The sequence below is a fragment of the Schistocerca piceifrons genome, chromosome 6, assembly GCF_021461385.2.
Source record: "Schistocerca piceifrons isolate TAMUIC-IGC-003096 chromosome 6, iqSchPice1.1, whole genome shotgun sequence".
NCBI lineage: Eukaryota > Metazoa > Arthropoda > Insecta > Orthoptera > Acrididae > Schistocerca > Schistocerca piceifrons.
The window spans coordinates 126,370,178-126,392,945 of NC_060143.1; positions in this window are offsets into that span (position 1 = coordinate 126,370,178).

Below are 22,768 nucleotides of genomic sequence, written 5' to 3' on the forward strand. Positions count from 1 at the left end.
TCCGAGTGACTCTGCCGACTCACTGCACCGACTCACTCCACCAACTCGTTCCTGTCAGAGCAGAACCCGGAGATAATCGCGGTCGCTCCACAGATAGTAACACGAACTGACTATCGATAACGCTGTTGTTGCCACTCACAGACAGCGAAGGTGAGCAAAGATAGTGGCGCCAGAAGACATTAACACAAAACTAAAAAAAAAAAATATTCTTACCGTTTCAGAAATGCAGGGAGGACAGGTCAAAATCATGAGCCACGCACAGCTCAGTGTTGTTTTGTAGGGAAACAAATCACGTTTTTTTACCTTAAACTAAAGACGTTTATATGGTTTCCATTGGTTTTCCTACATACATGCCATCGGAAGTCAATTCCTTTCCAATTTCACTGTAGCATTGCAGATGTAACTTGCTCAGTGGCGGCGTAAACTCTTGCTCTAAGTTCAGGTAGAGGCGCCTGAGCAGGAGGTACAAACACGATATACTTGGTGAACACCTATAAAAAATCGAGTGGTGTCAGTTCTGGGGAACGTGGGGGCCATGCAATTGGCGCATCACAGCCAATCCACTGACCTGGAAAGCGGTCACTGAGAAAATCCTGGACGTCAGCCAGGTAGTGGGGAGGTAAACATTTCGTTCTCGGTCATCCTCATTGATCTGTGGTATCAAAACCTGTTGTAACATATCGAGGTACACTATCTCATTGATGGGAAAAAGGGGCCGTATGATTTGTTCTTGCTCAATCCACAAAAAATGATCAGTTTAGGGCTATCACGAATATGTTGCAATGTTTGATGTGGATTTTCGCTGCCCCAAATCCTACAGTTTGTGTTTTGACTTTGCCATTTAAGTGAAAAGTCGACTCGTCAGAAAAGATGATTTTGTCCAAGAAATGTTCATGCTCATGTCATCGATCTAACATATCCGCGCAGAAGTTCTTGCACGCACTTTCATCAGTGTCTTTTATAGCTTGTACAATTGTCAATCTGTACGGTTTGAAATGCAAACAGTTTCTCAACACTCTCCAGTTGTATGTAGGATTTGCAGTTCAGGAGATGCACGCTGGGTCGATTTCGTAGAGCTTTTGACAAAACGTTGCCTCACTCGCTCAACGACATCGTCAGATTTGCTTGGATGACGTGATGATTTCCCATGTCTTACCGAGCACCCTGTTTCTACAAAACATTTATCCCACTCATAAACTGTAAGCCTACTAGAAGGATCTCTAGCGTACTTGGTACGGAAATTACGTTGAACTGTTGTCGCCGACTTCGATTCTTCAAACCAAAACACACAGCCGTCACGCTCAGCCCCAGTGAAGGCAGCCATCTTTAACGTAACTACCGCTAGCGCTCCTTACGGTGCGATTCGGCACTAGCTAACTACGCGAGTCAAAGCCTGATGTATTTCCCTACAAATTGACACTGCAACCACCTCTGTATGTTGTTGTTGTGGTTCAGTCCTAACACTGGTTTGATGCAGCTCTCAATGCTAGTCTATCCTGTGCAAGCTTCTTCATCTCCCAGTACCTACTGCAACCTACATCCTTTTGAATCTGCTTAGTGTATTCATCTCTTGGTCTCCCTCTACGATTTTTACCCTCCACACTGCCCTCCAATACTAAATTGGTGATCCCTTGATGCCTCAGAACATGTCCTACCAACCGATCCCTTCTTCTAGTCAAGTTGTGCCAAAAAACTTCTCTTCTCCCCAAACCTATTCAATACCGTCTCATTAGTTATGTGATCTACACATCTAATCTTCAGCATTCTTCTGTAGCACCACATTTCGAAAGCTTCTATTCTCTTCTTGTCCAAACTATTTATCGTCCATGTTTCACTTCCATACATGGCTACACTCCATACAAATACTTTCAGAAATGACTTCCTGGCACTTAAATCTATATTCGATGTTAACAAATTTCTCTTCTTCAGAAATGCTTTCCTTGTCATTGCCAGTCTACATTTTATATCCTCTCTACTTCGACCATCATCAGTTAGTTTGCTCCCCAAATAGCAAAACTCCTTTACTACTTTAAGTGTCTCATTTCCTAATCTAATTCCCTCAGCATCACCCAACTTATTTCGACTACATTCCATTATCCTCGTTTTGCTTTTGTTGATGTTCATCTTATATCCTCCTTTCAAGACACTATCCATTCCATTCAACTGCTCTTCCACGTCCTTTGCTGTCTCTGACAGAATAACAATGTCATCGGCAAACCTCAAAGATTTTATTTCTTCTCCATGGATTTTAATACGTACTCCGAATTTTTCTTTTGTTTCCTTCGTTGCTTGCTCAATATAAAGATTGAATAACATCGGGGAAAGGTTACAACCCTGTCTCACTCCCTTCCCAACCACTACTTCCCTTTCATGTCCATCGACTCTTATAACTGCCATCTGATTTCTGTACAAATTGTAAATAGCCTTTCGCTCCCTGTATTTTACCCCTGCCACCTTCAGAATTTGAAAGAGAGTATTCCAGTCAACATTGTCAAATGGTTTCTCTAAGTCTACAAATGCTAGAAACGTAGGTTTGCCTTTCCTTAGTCTAGCTTCTAACATAAGTCGTAGCGTCAGTATTGCCTCAAGTGTTCCAGTATTCTACAGAATCAAAACTGATCTTCCCCGAGGCCGGCTTCTACTAGTTTTTCCATTTGTCTGCAAAGAGTTCGTGTTAGTATTTTGCAGCTGTGGCTTATTAAACTGATTGTTCGGTAATTTTCACATCTGTCAACACCTGCTTTCTTTGGGATTGTAATTATTATATTCTTTTTGAAGTCTGAGGGTATTTCGCCTGTCTCATACATCTCGCTCACCAGATGATAGAGTTTTGTCAGGACTGGCTCTCCCAAGGCTGTCAGTAGTTCTAATGAAATGTTGTCTACTGCCGGGGCCTTGTTTCGACTAAGGTCTTTCAGTGCTCTGTCAAACTCTTGACGAAGTATCGTATCTTCAATTTAATCTTCATCTACACGATCTTCCATTTCCATAATATTGTCCTCAAGCACATTGCCCTTGTGTAGACTCTCTATATACTCCTTCCACCTTTGTGCTTTCCCTTCTTTGCTTAGACTTGGGTTTCCATCGGAGCTCTTGATATTCATACAAGTGGTTCTCTTTTCTCCAAAGGTCTCTTTAATATTCCTGTAGGCAGTCTCTATCTTACCCTGGTCTCATACAACTTGCTCACCAGATGGTAGAGTTTTGTCACGACTGGCTCTCCTAAGGCCTCTGTAGGTACTGTTAGTTAATTTATATGAAGTTTCATAGCTGTAACGTCCTTTTTGAAACATCCGGTATTGTTTTCTGTTTCCATATTTTTTTTGCACCCCGTGTATTTTGACGTGAGCGACTTTTCGATCGCAGTCACCTCGATACCTCGGAGGGAACCTGCGAGCTCGGCCGTTGACAGCTTAAACTGCGGGGTGCGCAGCGGCGGTTAGGCCGGTATTACACTATCAAATTTATTTGTCAAATATCTTCGTCCAATATCTTTGTCAAAGGTATTTGATGGTGTAATAGGGAACTTTGTCTAATGTCGTCCAATATTTGATCAAATATAGGGCGTCGCTGTAGATTTGATCAAAGAAGTCGCTTGTCTTCTGTTCACCGCAATGTGACATGTTACCACATGGAGCGCTAGCATCGCTGCATTCTGTCGTCTGTAGTGTTTATATAAACATTATCGGTAAATACAAGTGGTGTTTGCCGACAACTACAAAATTAATAGAGATGTATGAAGCTGATGAGGCGCTTTACAACGTGAGGCACGCTGAATACAAAAATAGATTACGAAGATTGGAGACCTGACCTAACCTAACCTAACCTAACCCTCTCCTGTAACAAGGAATCGGAGTGTTACAGTGAGCCTGCCTTCTGCAGATGTAGCAGTTCTTAAGTGAATATTGTGCTTTGTGATATGAGGATACATTTCAATGAGCATATACAGAAATGTATGCTCATCCATTCTTAAGTAATTGATGTACGACTTGACGTCCTCACTATAAGCTCACGTAACAAGTTTTGTTGAATGCTTTTATCGTGTCGTCGTAAAACCCACGGCATCACCCAGGTACGTTTCCTTTTTCCCCCCGCTTCTATTCCGCATGTGCACACAGTGCAATTGTGGTACATGCAACTGCTGCGGTTAATAACAAGCTGTTGTTGTCAGCCATCTTGAACTTTGACGAAAAATATGATAGTTTAATACCCCTTCTAGCGCTACGTCAAAGATGTTTGTCAAATATATTTGACGGAATATTTGATCACATCTTTGATCAAATCTTTGACAAAGAAATTTGATAATGTAATACCGCGAGCAGGAGGAGGAGGAGGAGGAGGAGGAGGAGGAAGACACGGCGGCGTTGTCCGCTGGAGGGCGCTCGCGACGCGGCGCGGTGGCAACGCGATTACCGCGTCTCGTTACGGAAGGCGAGCGGGCTGGCGGGCGCCGCAAATGAGGCCGGGGTCACGCGCCCTCTGCCGCCGGTAATGGGGCGGACACGACGGGCCGGCTGCCGGCTGTCGGCTGGCGGCGCCCTCTGCCTACCCCAGCAGCGCAGGCATTAACAGCTGCTGCACGTGCGCCCGTCTTTGATAGCATTCCCCATTAGTAATAAGACGGCGGCCGTCCACGAGGAATGTTGATGACCTCCAGAATTATGCAAACATCCCGAGACGTCCGCGTTTAGGCTCTCGTCGCTCCTCAAAGTCCGCCTCCGGAAAATCTATACGCATCATCTTACGCACATCTCACAGAACCAATATAAAGGGGATAGGCGAAATAATGCGAACACCTGTACTTACACTACTGGCCATTAAAACTGCTACACCACGAAGATGACGGGCTACAGACTCGAAATTTAACCGACAGGAAGAAGATGCTGTGATATGCAAATGATTTGCTTTTCAGAGCATTGACACAAGGTCGGCGCCAGTGGCGACACCTACAACGTGCTGACACGAGGAAAGTTTCCAACCAGTTTCTCATAGACAAACAGCAGTTGACCGGCGTTGCCTGGTGAAACGTTGTTGTGATGCCTCGTGTAAGGAGGAGAAATGCGTACCACCACGTTTCCGACTTTGATAAAGGTCGGATTGTAGCCTATCGCGACAGTGCTGCTCGCGTTGGTCGAGACCCAATGACTGTTAGCAGAATGTGGAATCGGTGGGTTCAGGAAGGTAATACAGAACGCCGTGCTGTATCCCAACGGCCTCGTATCACTAGCAGTCGAGATGACAGGCATCTTATCCGCATGGCTGTAACGGATCGTGCAGCCACGTCTCGTTCCCTGAGTCAACAGATGGGGACGTTTGCAAGACAACAACCATCGGCACCAACAGTTCGACGACGTTTGCAGCAGCATGGACTATCAGCTCGGAGACCATGGTTGTGGTTATCCTTGACGCTGCATCATAGACAGAAGCGCCTGCGATCGTGTACTCAACGACGAACCTGGGTGCACGAATGGCAAAACGTCAATTTTTCGGATGAATCCAGGTTCTGTTTACAGCATCATGATGGTCGCATCCGTGTTTGGCGACATCGCGGTGAACGCACATTGGAAGCGTGTATTCGTCATCGCCATACTGGCGTATCACCCGGCGTGATGGTATGGGGTGCCACTGGTTACACGTATCGGTCACCTCTTGTTCGCATTGACGGCACTTTGAACAGCGGACGTTACATTTCAGATGTGGCTCTACCCTTCATTCGATCGCTGCGAAACCTTACATTTCTGCAGGATAATGCACGACCGCATGTTGCAGGTCCTGTATGGGCCTTTCTGGATACAGAAAATGCTCGACTGCTGCCCTGGCCAGCACATTCTCCAGATCTCTCACTAACTGAAAACGTCTGGTCAGTGGTGGTCGGCAACTGGCTCATCACAATATGCCAGTCACTACTCTTGATGAAGTGTGGTATCGTGTTGAAGCTGCATGGGCAGCTGTGCCTGTACACGCCATCCAAGTTCTGTTTGACTCAATGCCCAGGCGTATCAAAGCCGTTATTACGGCCAGAGGTGGTTGTTCTGGGTAGTGATTTCTCAGGATCTATGCACCCAAATTGCGTGTTAATGTAGTCACACATTAGTTCTAGTACAATATATTTTTCCAATGAATACTCATGTATCATCTGCATTTCTTCTTGGTTTAGCAATTTTAATGGCCAGTAGTGTACTTGGGAATGGTTTATTAATAATGAGTTGTAACCCGATTTGCCCGTAATACAGCTGCAACTCTTCTTGGAATACTGGCACATAATAATTGTACAGACTCCAGTGGAATGCCACTCTTCGATCAGGATCTCTTCTAACCCCTGTAGTTGCGACGGAGGCAGAAATCTGCTCCAGAGTCTGCACTCCGATACCTCCCACAAGGGTTCGATAATGTTGAAGTTCGGGGACTGTCCTAGCCAGGCAAGACGCTGTAGTTCAGTTGCATCCTCCTCATACCACGATTACGCTTTCCTGGCTGTGTGAAAGGTGCATTATCCTCCTGAAATATGGCATCGTAAGTAGGGAACAACGTTTGAATTATGGAGGGCACCTGATCACCTAAAATGTTCTCATAAGCGATGGCTGTAATACGGCCTTTGAGAGTAATGGTGGGACCAGCAGAATACGATGATATGGCTGCCCACACCATCACACTTGCACCTCCATGTATAATCAAGCAATCAGGATTGTAGGCTTCTTTTGGTGTTCTCGAGACGTAAATCCGGCTCGATGTTGAAAATAACGGAAACGTCACCGCTCGGCCACAATGGCCGGCCCAGGATTTATGCTCCTGACAATATGTTTTACGCTTGTTTGCTTCGGTTGTCGTCACTAATGGTTTCGGTATAGCAGGTCGTCCAGGAATATTCGCTTTATGGAGTTCTTGGCAGACAGTGTAGACAGATACGGGCTCTCGAAGATGTCTATTGAGCTGTGCATTCACTTTAGCCGCTGTAGTTTTGTGTTGTATTGACACAATTCGTGTTAGCGTAGGACGATCTCTGTCATTTAAATTTGATTGACAACCGCTATTACGTTTACAGGATGATGTCTTGCCAGGTTTTGTTTAGGCTGTCATGACTACTGAAACAATTGCTTTTGTTACATTCAATAAGTTGGCCATCTTGGTTACTGAGGCTCCAGCTAATCGTGCCCCCACAACCTGCCCTCTTTGGAACTCTGCTAGGTCTTTCATTGCACGTCGACCTCGGCCTCTGGATGCAAATACGAAGTGTGCGCTACTCGTAAACAACCTGCACTGATGCCTAGTCCGTACTGAACACGCAAAGTCCAGCGTGACACGTGCATTACCTGCATTGTTGACCGTCAAACGCAACCATCCAATCACTACCGCTATTCATATTATTTTGCCTATAAACTGTACGAGGGAGGTCATGAAAAGTCTTCGCTAAAGAGCAGAGGCGTACCCCCCCTTCCCCCCTTTCCCCCGGTCAGGGCTTCAATCCTCTCCACCCACACTGTAAGGCTTGGTCCAGCAGGTCATCCCTCTTCACTCTACCGCATTCCTACTCCAAACATCCGCCCATACGAACACCCTCTTACACACTACTCCAACTGCTACGTTCCCAGGATACCCCTCATCTTGGCTCCCTCATTATTTTACTCGTGTATATCTATCTTAATTAGTCAAGTCACCGGCTTTTTACTTTTTAACTTATGCAACTGTCCCTCTGTCTTTCACCTTTCATGAGAGATCTATTTGCCATTTCATCTGTGCCAGTCTTTTACTTAATCAACAAATCCATCTTATATATATATTTAAATTTAGTAATTTAATCTATATCTTTTTGTTATGTCAAAAATTCACTTTCTAAGCCGCCATGTCCAATTTTATTATATGTTTTAAACTTTTTACTCTTATGTGGATGAAGAGCAGTGACTTGTATCCACTGACAGCCCCCTCCAAAAATGGTTCAAATGGCTCTGAGCACTCTGGGACTTAACATCTGTGGTCATCAGTCCCCTAGAACTTAGAACTACTTAAACCTAACTAACCTAAGGACATCACACACATTCATGCCCGAGGCAGGATTCGAACCTGCGACGTAGCAGTGGCGCGGTTCCGGACTGAGCGCCTACAACCGCTAGACCACCGCGGCCGGCACAGCCTCCTCACCCCCACCCATATGGGGCATGGAGAATGTAATGACAAAAAAAAAAAGAGCAGAGGCATACCGAGGTGATACTCTACGCCAGGAAGATCTGCGAAAGCAGTGAGCTAAGCTCTCTTCCCCTACCCCCATGGAGTTTACCGAACACGATAATAAACATTCTTATTACATGTCATCGTAAAGTATAGAAAGGCTTACACTGGTGCATGCTGGGACAAACAGCTTGGTTCGGTAGCAATCTCCATTCCGAAAAACGATGGTCACGGTGTGTGAGGACAGAAACGCTACCAGGGGCTGTGTCATACCGAAACAAACAGAGAGTACAGTGATTTACACTTCAAGTGTCTTGGCGACAAATGCATAACTTGGTTTGTTAATATTAACTACTTAAATATTTATACATGACTTCAACTAGACTACCGATATCATACAGAATATATCAAATCTTTGGCATCAATATGGAACAGGCGAAGATGGGTCGACAGTCGTTTATGCTGCGACAGGGGAACCAATGATCGGAAGTAGATATTTATTGTGTTATGGAAATAAACAGCGTACATCACATAAGAACATGTAGTTCACAGTTACTTTCAAAGCGACGACTGCTACTCTCAATGCTCATATTATAGTTCTGCCACACTCCTACAAAGACCCTGGTTGTCTGCTGTACACTGGAACAGGCAGCAGGTGATAAACAGCGTAGACACCTGACCACCAATCATACATACTGTACACAAAATAGCTCATAGCACCTGTGTCATGTAACAACTGCATACATCGCACCGGAGCATTAACCCGTGCCACACGCACACCAATATACCTGGTGTCAGTTGTCCTTTGCATCAGACAGCTTGTTATGTGTCCATGGTGACGTGTGTACGTGTGCTACTGAGTACAGTGCATGACACTTCATCAAAGACGGAACGTTACTCATCACGACAGTTGGCAGACATGGATTTAATGTCTGGTGCAGCTGGATGTAGTGCCTGTAAAACAGCAGGCATCATCCTGGCTTGAATATCTCCATGGATACTAACCTACGAGAGACAGTGTCATTCACACCACAGAGAGCTGGCCGAGGTTCCCGTAAAAAACATACCAAAACATCAGACTTTGAGGAGATGATGTAGGATTGTACGGCCAACTACCCAGCAATAAGCATCCATCAACGTGCACGTGAAATGGACCTTTCAAAGAATACGCTGTGGAGAGTACTGGTGGAACAGGTATTACCCCCTGATCACAAAGAACGTGTGCAAGTACTGCGAACAACAGATTTCGAGCCCAAGTTGGGGTGTTGTAGTGCTGAACCTCTTACAGTTGTATTCTTCACGGATGAGGCCTCATTCTCCAGTGATGATGCTTTCAACAGCCGCAATAGCCATATCTGGAGTGACGACAATCCCCACGCCACCCCCATCGACGGCCACCGGCAACGGTTCTCTGTCAACGTATGGGCGGGCTTTGTTCAAGGTTACCTAAAATGACATTTTCTGCCTCGCGGTTTGACTGATCCATGTTACTTGCTATTCCTGCGAGATGTGCTGCCACAGTTCTTGGAGTCTGTACCCATTGTTGTTCGTGAAAGGATGTGGTTTCAACACGGCGGTGCACCTGCCCTCTTGGATGTTAATGTCTGCGAACATCAGAAATACAACATCCGCATCGTTAGATTCGAAGGACTGGTCCTACGCGATCGCCGGATCTCACACCTCCGGATTTTTTCCTCTGGAGTTACGTCAAGACGATGGTGTACGAAGCCTCCGTAGAAACGGATGAACACCTGCTTGGTAGGGTCCAAGCTGCCTGTCTCCTGGTACAACACACCAGGCATCTTTGAGAAAATGTGGCAGAACTTCATGTGCCGTTGCCATGCATACACTGTGACTGGCGGTCGCCTTGAACAGTTACCATGAACTACGTTGTTGCTATGTGGTGTTCACTGTGTATGTCCATTTCTGGCCACTGGTTCCCTGTCTTAATATAATCGGTTGTGAACGCACTGTCACCTGTTACGATTTAACCTTAAAGGTTTAAGACACACTGTACACACTGTGAGCTTCCTAATCATGCTTTCCGTAACTCCAAATTCAAGCTCAAGTTTTAATTAGAATTTTATTTGAAATTGTCAATCACTGGACGGTTTAACCGTCTAGTCAGAAATTCGCCCTGTGGAGGTAGGTACGAAGCCTCAGGCACATTAGAAGGAACTTTGAAGTGGTTCAGACAGTGGTTCTGCGACTAGTATTCTGGTTGACAACATGTACTCACTGTGAGTGAACTTCAGGAAACATATACTAGACGGTCGTGAACAACACTGCGCAACATATTTAAAGTGTCACTTTTTCGGAATCCCCAAATTCCCACACATTTCGACACTTAAGTTTGAAATTTGGCTCGAAGGTGTACCATTCCTCTGGAATGTTGCGAAACCATAGCGCCCTGCGACGTCATCGTCAGGCTCGATGACGCTTCTAACAGCAAGGTGTCGATACGTACGAAGAAAAGGCCAGAGCTCAGAAACTCATGTGACGTGTATGTTGGGTTAATGACGTCACATTGCCACCAAACTTCACCTAAATTCTGCCCAGCGCCACCATGGTCGTATCATACGATGGGAAAGTCGTCACAACTCCTCCTACCCACATTTCACACCTCCTTTGATCACTCTGTGATGGAGGTTAGCGAAGCGCAGCGTTGAAATCGCGTAGTTTTCATATGAATGGCCGAGGAAACCATTCCAGACACTCCGGCGCTCAGAGCGTGGCGTAAAGAACCTCAATAAAACCACCCTTTTCCCTTTGAGTCCCACACATTTCAAGCTCGAAAACGACAGTTCGTAATGTGTTGAGCAACACGAGGACGTTCTTCGCAACCTTTGACGCTGCTGACAACCTCGGACGTCTCAACCCTTCTCTAAGGACATTGTGGTGACGCATCAAAATAAAACATGATCTGAGCCCTGCGACCGCAATTTTTCTTCTCGTGTGCAGGTTCGACCGTTAGGAACTGTGCAACACCATTCGACGAAATGATCTTTCTTTTTTGAGTCAACAGTCTTCTGACTGGTTTGATGCAGTCGGCCACGAATCCCTCTCTTGCACCATCCTCTTCATTTCAGTGTAGCACTTGCAACCTATGTCCTCATATATTTGCTGGATGTATTCCAGTCTCTTTCTTCCTCTACAGTTTTTGTCCTCTACAGCTCCCTCTAGTACCATTGACGTCACCCCTGATGCCTTAACAGATGTCCTACAACCCTGTCCCTTCTTCTTGCCAGTGTTTTCTACATATTCCTTTAATATCCGATTCTTCGCAGAACCTTCTCGTTCCTTACGTTATCGGTCTACATAATTTTCAACCTTCTTCTGTAGCACCACATCTCAAATGCTTCTGAGCCGTGACTTCCTGCGATGCTCTTGGCAGGAAAGTTCCTCCGTCGAAGTTACGAGCTTTGCGGCGTCCTGGTTAGCTAGCGACCTATATTTAGGAAGGCCGCGGCTCGCGAGCTGAGACTCGGCCGGGGGCAGTGACGGAGACTCCGTCGGGACCGTGACAGAGGGAAGACAGTGCATGGAGCATCGCCAGTAGTCAGTCGGCTCTTGGTTCTTCTGCGAGGGCGCACGGTGTTGACATTCCGGCGCCAGGGTCTGGCGGCGAGCGGAACTGGCGTGCAGAAGCAGTCACCGGCCAACAAAGGCTCTGTTTAAGAGTGCTCTCTGTCTCGGATACTGAGGAGAGCGCGGGAGTTTACCCTGGCGTGCATGTAACAGCCATCTCCTGGACTAGCCTTAAATGGCGAGCCATTTTGTGGTGGAACATTTGGATGTGACTGCTCCGTGTAGCCACTTTGATTTTCGCTACTGTATCGTCAAATGGGGTCAGCATTCCACTCCAGCAGCTCATGTGCCCTGCTTACCAATCCTGTACCTCACCAGCTTCGTTTCTCTTCTGTTCCGTGTTTCCCGCAGTCCATGTTTCACTACCGTACAGTGCTGTGCTTTAAACGTGCATTCTCAGAAATTTCTTCTTCAAATCAAGACCTATGTTTGATACTAGTAGACCTCTCTTGGCCAGGAATGTACTTTTTGCCATTGCTAGTCTGCTTTTGATGTCTTCCTTGCTCCATCTCTCATTGGGCATTTTGCTGCCTAGGTAGCAGAATTAGTTAACTTCCTCTATTTCGTGACGATAAATTCTTATGTACAGTTTCTCGCTGTTCTCATTTCTGCTACTTCTCATTACTTTCGTCCTTCTTCGATTTATTCTCAATCCATATTCTGTACTCATCAGATGTTCATTTCATTCAGCAGATCATGTAACTCTTCTTCACTTTCACTCAAGATAGCAATGTCGTCAGCGAATCGTACCATGATCTAAAGCAGCAAAAGGTATTTATGCTTTTTCGTCCCTAGTATTTTACGCCCTCCTGTGGTGTAATCACGAAAGGGGGTGGGGTGGGGGAGGAGGGTGCAACAGTGACACATGCATGTATAAAATGGGAAAGGGTCCCTCTAAGACCCCACAGTTCGACAAAAACCTCGGTGCCACCGCCTTTGTTTAGCCCCTTACAACTGTATCTGCACAGACAGAACCCCTGACGGGAGTCCCACGCTCCTGCAGGCAGGCTACACTTCTGCTCTTTTGCCGCTATACTGCTGCCCTTGTGCCTCGCAGCAGGCCATCTGGAATCAGAGGGAATCAGAGAATGTCGAAGCGGTTGCTGGAGCACAAGTGCCAAAGACTTCATCACTGGGTCAGTTACTTCCAGTAAATTTTTAAAATTCTCAACAAAAGTAGGCAGGTGCCACCGAAGGTTTTGCTGAACTGGGAGAGAGGGGGGAGGTCTTCCAGGGACCCTTTGTCGTTTTATTCACGCATGTGCCACTGTCATATCTCCTTGCGATCACGCCATAGGAGGATACAAAATAGAAGCGTTGAAAAAGCGTAAGCACCCTTCGTTGCTTTGGATAACGATCAAATTTCGTTGAACTGTTTTGAACGGTCTCTAGTGGTTCCAGCCAGTACATGAGAGCAAAATTTGCGTTCAAGATGGGTGCGATCATCTTCGACGACGATGTGGTCCACAATGCCCTTAGAGAAGGGTTGAAACGCCTGAGGGTGTCAGCAGTGTCAAAGTTGTCGATCTGTCACAGTCACTAATATTTCAAATTCTTCTGTGTAGGATTTTAGTGAACTTGTCTGTAGTATACACTGATTTTTTTACCTTTCGGCTCCGCTGCCGTACTTCAGAATGTGTTTAATTTCAATTTATACTTACGGAATTCACGCAATGAGTCCGCACATTACCCATGATTAGTTCTAATCTGGTTGAGAATTATCCAGCATGTCCTTGGGAGGTCAAAGCCAGTCTGTTTTTCAGAGACATACAGGAAATTCTTGAGATCCACAGTTACAGTATTTTCTCAGGTTTCCTTCCAATACTGGACAGGTCAGAGTTGCTTTTTCTAAGGATATAGGTTCCACATTTAATATTTATGTAATCACAGAATGAATGAAAATATGTTATTGATTGTTTTAAATTTTTCTAAATCCTCTGTCTTTGCAGTTTTGCTGGGGTAACTGACTTAAAGACTGATAGCTAGAAGGTGGAAGAGCTCTTAACCCTTTCAGACCCTGAGGCTACAATTATGGAAATATAGTTTTACTGTGTCGTAACTGCAACAGAAATATTTTTCCTCCATGGGAAACTGATGTTCACGTTCCTTAAGCCTAGCTTACACGACGACACTAGGTTGCACGCAACTGCGCTCCGGCCACTGCGCATGCGCGCCGCGCGTTTGCGCAACTCGTTAGTAAAAACTAAACACTTTCGGCGTGTTCCAACTTTGGCGATACTAGTTGCATGAGTTTTGAGGTTATGTGTGTTCCTAGAGTGTAGACAAAATGAAATATGAAGTGGGGAACAGAGAATAATGTTCGCTTTTTGGTTTTCTATGCTTCGCATAGGTGTTTGTGGGATTTCAGCGATGCTGATTACAAAAATAAGCAACATTTTGCTGCCGCTGAGACCGTCATGTGCGATCATAACATAGATGGATTACAATATCTGAGCTGCAAGGCAAAATTTATTGAGTTAGGAGCTCATATACAACTGAATTAAGAAAAATACAAGCAAGTGGAATTCTAGCTGTGGCAATGCTCTCGCCTACAAGACTAAAATCCCATCGTTTGAGTTGGCCAACTCTTTGTTAAGGAATATTGTTGATAGGAGGGAAGGCTATACAAATTAAAGAAGCTGCATTCTTTATTCAATATTCATCTATTCATCTATTTAAAACGTCGCTGCAGTGCTCCCCATTCACCTATGTTCGAATTGTGAAATATTGCCACTGTAAAACTCTATCTTCAAGAGAGTAGTTTGCAATCCATTCTCTTCTTAATGCGGCCTGTTTCGAGTAATTATTGTTGCTAATGTTAATAATTATTACTGTTAATGTTAATAATTATTGGTGTTAATGAAACAGCGTCATCACCCACTAAAACCATGCCGAGAGTTCTCGATTTTAATGCACGCAATATGATATGTAATTTCAGTTCTGGCGACAGTGCTTCATGCATTACAATACCTTTACACCTTATAGCATAATTAACTCTATTTAGAAGAACAGTTCTGCTGACATGCTTTAACCCCATCACAACTCATGCGAGGAGCAGCTGCCAAAATTTTCATTTCAGACACGACTCAGAGACCCACAAAACGACGAAATTGAAGTGTATACTGGTGTCGCCGTGTCTCCAGTCATATATGAAACCACTTGCGTGCAACTCATTCCACGCAATGAGTGGCGCAACGCAATGTCGTCATGTAAACTAGGGTTTAATGTCCATTTTTCTCATCACACACAAGTGCTGTTACCTGTTGCAGAGTGCACGAAACATATCACCAAGTGAGTGTAGAAGTGCGCACCAGCTTGTGATCTTCTGAATACACACAAGTGATTGGTGAGTTGTATTCCACTGTATTATCGAATGTTAGTGTCGTTGTTTTGCATGAGTGTTATTGAATCATCGATTTATTTATTACAACAATGAATATTTCAAAATTAATTATTTTAGTCCATAAAAAGTGACGATGTTTTTCAGTATTGACAATTGTAACTGTGAGGTCTCAAGCACAACGTATTATGTAACCTAGTAGTGTTGTGTTTACTTAATGTGAAATGGTTGTTGTAATTGTTTCTTCTCTATCCTAACAATTTCACGAACTTTGGTTGTGATTTTTTTCAAAGTAGACAAATCTGACAAGTCTGTTGTGTTATTAGTAATTGTTATGAGTGATTGCTACGAAAATTAACATTTAACTCAAGCTCTATTTATCGGCAACCTGGTTAGGCCTACTGTACATTATTATACATAGGAAAGGACTACTACTTCGTTTACTGTTTGGGATTTTTTAAATTTTTCGGTTCAGTTCATCATTTAAAAGAAACAGTATTTCAACAATGAGCGAGATGCAAATGCCATATTAGAGTTGTTGATCAGTGGGGAGATGTCAGACTTCGATTTATCATCAGCTAAAGAATTATTACGTGTTGTAAAGTGCTCCTGCACCTCAACAAGAACAATCGTGAGAGTGGGGGCTGATAAACAGGTTAGAAACTGATGATCAGATAATGCCAAATAATAAGTGACGCGTGTAACGACAATGACAACGGTGACAGTGATATTCAAGAAAGCCATATAATAATCAACAATGAAATTAGTGATACAAAATAAGTGTCGCCAAAAAAAAAAAGTGTCGTCACTGTGCACTTTCTAAACTAGATTCACTTCTGACTGAGAACAACATATTGCAGACCAGGAGATACTCTGTCCTTCAACTTATTTCAGTAAGTACATTCCCAATTACCTCTTCAGCACTATGGCTGATATGACAAATATATAAGCATTGTGAAGTGGACAGAGAAGCAATTTCAAACAGACTACACCAGGAGAAATGAAAACGTTGTTTAGCTCCATATAATTATGGGAACTCTAAAATTTCCTATAGCTCAAATATATGGAGACACAGTACTGAAACTGCAATTATTGTTAGACAATATAGCCAGAGACAGATTCTTCCAACTGAAAACAAGTTTGCATATTCTTATGAAAACGGCTATACCAGCTGACAATAAAGACAAGTTTTATGAAGTTCTGCCTATGCATACTGCCACACCTAAGAGATGTCTAGAGTTACCTGCGGAAGAAGACTTAGCAGTCAATGTGGCAATGATCCCATTTGCAGGTCATCTCTCTATAAAACAGTGAATGAACGGCAAGTCAACTCCATCGGGTATCAAAGTGTACATGTTATAGGGTAAGAGTAGACACCGGTTTTATTCTTTATCAAGGTGTATCAACTGAATTCCAGGAATGCTTGTTGAAGGCACGTGGTCAAACACCAACAGTGGTTCTATAGTTAGCCCAGAGAATAAACAAATGAAATAGAGCACAAGATATATTTTGGTAAAGTTTTTCCTTCATGCAGCTCATCAAAGAACTGAAACAAGAAAACATCTGTGCTACTGGAGTTGTCAGACTAAATAGTTTTACTAATTCTCCTCTAATAACAGACAATGAGCACTGAAGAAGGAAAGTATCTTTTTAGAACAAACTTTTAACATATATGACATAAGACTGGTAAAATGGGTTGAGAACAAAACAGGTTCAGATTTTATTGGGTAAGGAAAAACTGATAAAGGTGAATACCGTGACAAGAAACAAAATAAATATGTTACTATCGGTTCCCCAGAGGTTGAAGAATTCTACAACCATGGGATGGCTGAAGCTGACCTTCTTGATCGACTGATGTCATATTACAGAATTTTTATAAAATCCAGGAAATGGACACTTGGAACAACTTTCCATGCTGCTGATTTTGCTGTGGTACAGAGTTGGATGGAGTACAGGACAAGTGCCAAAGTAGTTGGTTACCAACGAAGAAAATAATGGATCCTGTCCATTTCCATATGAGCCTGGCTGACATTCTGGCGTTATGTGGGAATGATACCCCCCGAACCCCCCCCCCCCCCCCCAAAAAAAAAAGAGGTCGACCATCTGCCACACCTCCTGATACTCCTGTTCAAAGGCGACAAGAAGAAACTGGAACTCCTGAAGAGATTCAGCATGACGGAGCACAACACTTGCCTCTTCATGAAAATAGTTCAGTTCCTACTAGGTGCAAATTCCCAGGATGCAAGCGACCGTACGTTCAAGAGTAAAATCTGAAAAATGTAGTGTACATCTTTGTTTCTCAAAGGAAAAGAACTGTTCCTGTTCTTTTCACTTAAATTAAAGGGACATTTGAACGTAACTCCTTATATAGTGTTCGTTGTTGGCTCTAAACCGGGCGAATTTTATAACTATTCTATGTGTATAAGATTTCACATTTATGTGTAATATGTAAAAAAGATTTTTTCTCTGCGATGAGTTCACTGTTGACTGCGACCCAGTGTATGCGATTGTGTACAAATTACGTTTCGGAAAGGGGTGCATATATTTGTATAATTATTGATCCCAAAATCATTAACAAAACCACCTAAAAGCAATAAAGCGAAAAAAAGTTTCCTTCCTCCAGAAAAAATACTCAGGTCTGAAAGGGTTAACTGTGGCCGAAATCATTCTCATTTTTCCATTTAGTTCGATGTTAATTTTAGTGGTGTGGTGGCTGTTAAGCCAGATTACTACTGCTATTGCTACTGTGATAACCAGCGCTGAAGCTGTTGTCCATAACGTAGAAGCTGTTGTGCCTCACACCTTCTGTATTCCTTGTACGGAGTTTTTCAGCTTTCCTTATCAGGTGTTCTTCACAGCTTAACGTTCTGTCTAAAGTAACACCTAGATAATCAGCTTCGTTGTGAATGAGGGCGACGTTGTTGCAGTTATGCTAAGGTGAATATGAAACCTCCGTCTCAAGTGGACTGGGCTGTAGTCTTCATTTACAGAAACAGTTAGTGATCGTAGCCAAATCATTTGATAGATCATCCTCCGGTTTCTTTATTTCCTTGTGTTGGGCAGCTAGAGCCCAATCCTCTGCGGATCCAAATTCATGAGGTTTTGTTGCAGGCGTACCAGCAATACACATGCCCAAGAGTAGAGGAGCTATAACTGAGCCTTAATAATGACCACGAGGTTGAAATTGGCCAAGAGCAGATAAAAGTGTTACATAAAGTTATAGGCTCAGTGAAAACATGTCTTCATTTAAACGCGAAGTAATTATCACTGCATATTTTTGCGATATATCAGCGGATATCCGCATCAGTGAATATCTCTAGAGATTGTCATTGCGTTAAGTGTACGAAAGTCAACTGTTTCGGAGACAACGACAGAAAACGCAAGGTTTCAACGACGATGGTTAATAATGAAGAAAACAAAATGTAGAATGATGAAAGCGACCTAATGCTAAGAAGGACTGCTTGGATAACGTGATACAAGACTTCTCAGATCTGAATCAGCAACTGGGACAGCCTGTTTATGCAAAGCATTGTGCGAACTGCATAAAGCGAACATCTGGGGCCTGATGGCAGCTCAGAATTTCTGATCACCATTAAGAACGAACAAGCATGACGTGGTATTCACCCGCCATGACTGGAAGAAAGTAATACAGGGTGTCTCAGATGTTTTTCCCTGGTTACAAACATACATAACGCAGAAAATGTGTCACATAGACACATAACTTTCATGTTGAACAGCAGGTAATAAGCTGTGGCCAGCTCGCGTTGATGCGGTTTGTTCTTTGGCATTTTGTCACGATTGAGTGGCGTCTTATTTCTCCCTGAGTAACTACCATAACGAGTTGCTGACTTGCCTCCATCAGTGGCAGCAGCAGCACTTATCGATACTAGTACTGCTGTACCATCTTTGGTGTGACCGCTATATTTCCGTGTGGTGGTGTGTGTGGCAGTGGGGTCGGTCGTGACAGAGCAGCGAGGAAGTCTCCGTTGCGAGCGGTCAGGCTGGGACCGCTGGCGACGTGCACGCGGTTGGATTGTGAGGCTCTAGCTGCGAAAGATACAAAGTTCGTTGCCCACCCAACCTGGACACTGAAGTTGAATGAACAGTTAACCTGTTACGAAACCTCAACTGTTGTGACATCTCTTCGTCCATTGCAGATAGTTGCTTCCTGGGCCAATCCGGCTAGCAGCAATGTATGGTGTGTTGGAGTCGGTGAAATTTTGCAGCCGTCTTCCTGTATGGTCTTTGACTATTAAATTGGTTGTTACTTATCAGTGAAGTGCACCAGCGGTATTTTCTGCCTTGTGGCCGTTAACACCCCAGTCACCTGTCCTGGTCGTTGGCGTAGTTTTCCAGCAGTGTGTTTTTCCTCGCTGTGTTGATGCTGTCCGGCACGGCATGTGGTTCGACAGCCTTTTAGTTATTTGTTCATATTTTTTTCTTAGAGTGGTTATTGTGCCTTGGCTTTTTGAGACCCTAATTTTGAAGACATAGCGCTGCTGGTATCTTCATCCTCGGCTGATACTTTTCGTTGTTGTTCCGTTGGTCGGGCAGAAGGGAATTGATTAGGTTGTTTAATGGTCCTTCAGCCGTTCCTGGGTCGGGTTGTCATCCAGTTATTTAACCTTACTCTTGGCTGCCTGTCTCACCTCACCTTATGTTAGAGCTACCTCCTCAGACTGACCCTTGGAACCCTTATGAGTACCACTTCTCTGTTGGTTTTAGATTGTGATTTTCATTTTAGTCTGAAGTACTGTGCAAGGCCTTCAGCCATCTATTATTTTAGTTTGTTTTAATTTTTAATAAGGCCTTCAGCAGACTTAAATTAAAATTGGAAGATTGATTTGTTTAAAAACTAAATTTTGAAAGTTTGTTCTATCTGAAATTCTTGTTATCCGGCCTTAAGGCCTGAGTTGTTCAATGTCCAGTGTGTGGTCTTCAGCTGAGCTTTTACATGAAATATTTTTAAGATAAGGGCTTCAGCGGTCTTAAATTAAAATTTGGAGATTAATTTGCTTAAAACGAATTTTTTTTAAAAAAATGCTCTATCTGAAATTCTTGTTATCCAGGCCCTAAGCCCTGAGTTGTTCAATGTCTTATGTGTGACCTTCAGCTGAGAATTTACGCGAAATATTTTTTAAGTAAGGCCTTCAGCCGCATGCATTATTTAAAGCAATTTTTTATAACTTGTGTTCAGGCCTTCAGGCGTTCTTGTTTTTGGTGTGGTTTTGGGCCTTCAGCACAGGAGGTAGGTATCTCAAGTTTTCTTAACAAGGCCTCCAGCCATATTGTTTTATTTTGATCCTTTTAAGGCAATGTGTAATTAAATGGTTCTTAGGAAAATAAAAGTTTGTGTGGTTTGTGCAACTGACAGTAACTGATTACAGCCCCCTCCACAACTATAACTTGATCCTCTCTATCCTGAAAACCAGATTTCAGGTATAATATTCAAATTTTTGTGTACGTACGCACACAATAAATTTCGACGTGTGATCCTTTCGCTTTCCGAAGGATATCCAGGCCACATTCCAACTCCACGCATCTGTTTGTCAACATTTCGTGAAGGCTGGATGTTATGACGTCAGTAATTCTATGTCAAAATGCTGCGATGTCGTTCACTGGTGTTTGTTAAACCTCGTTCTCCTTGGCATAAAATCTTCCTCAATGTCAGCCAGCATGGCAACAGCAAAGTCATAACGACCACTGTAACCTATTAGTTGGAGGGACTACATGATCTGGACTCCGTACGCAGGGAGAAGAAGTTGTTTACGTAGGATGCGGTGGACTAATGTATTCGAAATGTGCAGCTGACGTGAGACTCTGTGGATTGACTTCTTGGGGCTTCTCACGAAGGCGTCCATCACTGCCCGAATCGTCTGCGGACTAGGTCCAAGCCTGTCTGTTCTAGGAGGATCACAGACGCTCTCTGTTTCTTTAAACTTCACATACCGAATCGTGATGTTTCAGCTTCTGGTGGCTCTCTATGGTGTGCTGTCTGGAAGTTTCTCTGGGCTGTTTTGGTGACTTGTCTCGGGTTACGAGAAAAACAAATTAACTGTAGGCCCGTCCGTACACAAAAACTTGAATACGCCACATTTAATTCTAGATAAAAGGTATTTGTCTGTGTGTCATGTTTTATGCCTTATGATTGTAATCAGGGAAAGAGCTCAACATTTCAGGCATTACCTCTCACCACGAAAAACGCGATGGTCGACGGTCTTCACTTAACGATCGAAAGCAGTGGCGTTTGCGTAGAGTTGTCAGTGCTAAGAGACAAGCAATACTGTGAAAAACAGTCGCAGAAATCAATGTGCGACGGATGACGCTCGTATCTGCTAGGACAGTGCGGTGGAATGTGGCGTTAATGGGCTGTGGCAGCAGAAGATCGACGCAAGCGCCTTTGCTAACAGCACGATGATGATGTCGATTATGATGATGATTTATGGTGGAGGGTGCTAAACAGCTAGGTCATCAGCGCCCTTGAATTAATGTTATAGAAAAGAAGATTTTCATAATCTGTGGAAGGAGATCAATAAACTGAAAAACTACGTTTGTTCCCACCACAGGAAACTTAAAGCAACACCAGGAAGGTGAGGTTCAGAAAAGCCCGTAATAAAACTCCAGCGAGACACAGCGGGATAACTAAACGAAATCATGGAGAAAATACCCGTAAAGATGCTGTTAAGAAAGGGACAAATAAGCGTGGCTGGATGACAGCACTAATACGTGACCCAGCCACTCTGTGACACAAAATTGCACAAGTATTTTGGGACGAATTCCAGACACCGCACGAAAGTTTAAGACACGAAGAACACTCTCCTCGTAATCAGTTAAAACAGAGGGAAGATCCTGTGGGAGACCCAGTTCAATCCTCAGGTCATCATATAAAACACACTCGGTTAAAAGATGTCGTAATGACAGCTGTGTCCTGCATCTCTGACATACTGGGGCTCCTCCCGACATAAGAGGAAGCCGTGTGTCAGTTAGCAATGTCCCACTCTAAGCCGAGTAAGGGCTACTTCTTCACACCGTCGCAAGCGGAGGGAGGTGATCCATGGTCGCACTGAAGTTTTGATGGAACGTAGTTTATTGTCCCTCACTTCCAGCCACTGGGATTCCCACCAACATATGGCCTTCCTGGTCGTGACAGCCAGCAGAGGGACTGAACAGCTGGCAGGAGGAGGAAGGGAGCAAGCCTCCTTAGCAGCAGCATCAGCGATTTCTCTTCCCTGGATGCCTATGTGCCCTGGAACCCTGCAAAATATGACTTCCTTGTTTTGCCTGTGCAAGAGAAGGAGAGCGTCCTGCACTCGTTGCACAATCCGATCTGCTGGGTATATCTGTCCAACAGCGAGAAGGGCACTTTGAGAATCGGAGCAGATGATAAATTTTTTGTCACGCGGCCGCCTCATCTGCTCCATTTCCCTCAGGATAGCAAACAGTTCCGCGTAATAAACTGAAAACTGCTGTGGGAGCCCTATCCTGAGAACAGTGTCCGGGAACACTGCAGAACAACCGAAAACATCTCCGTGCTTTGAACCATCCGTATAGACGGTAATAAGATCTGGGTGGCTACGTAAAAATTCATTAAATTTAATTTTAAAAACATGGTATGGGGCACAACGCTTCTTGTAAGCAGTCAGTTCTAAAGCAATCTAGGCCTTGGTAGTAGCCAGG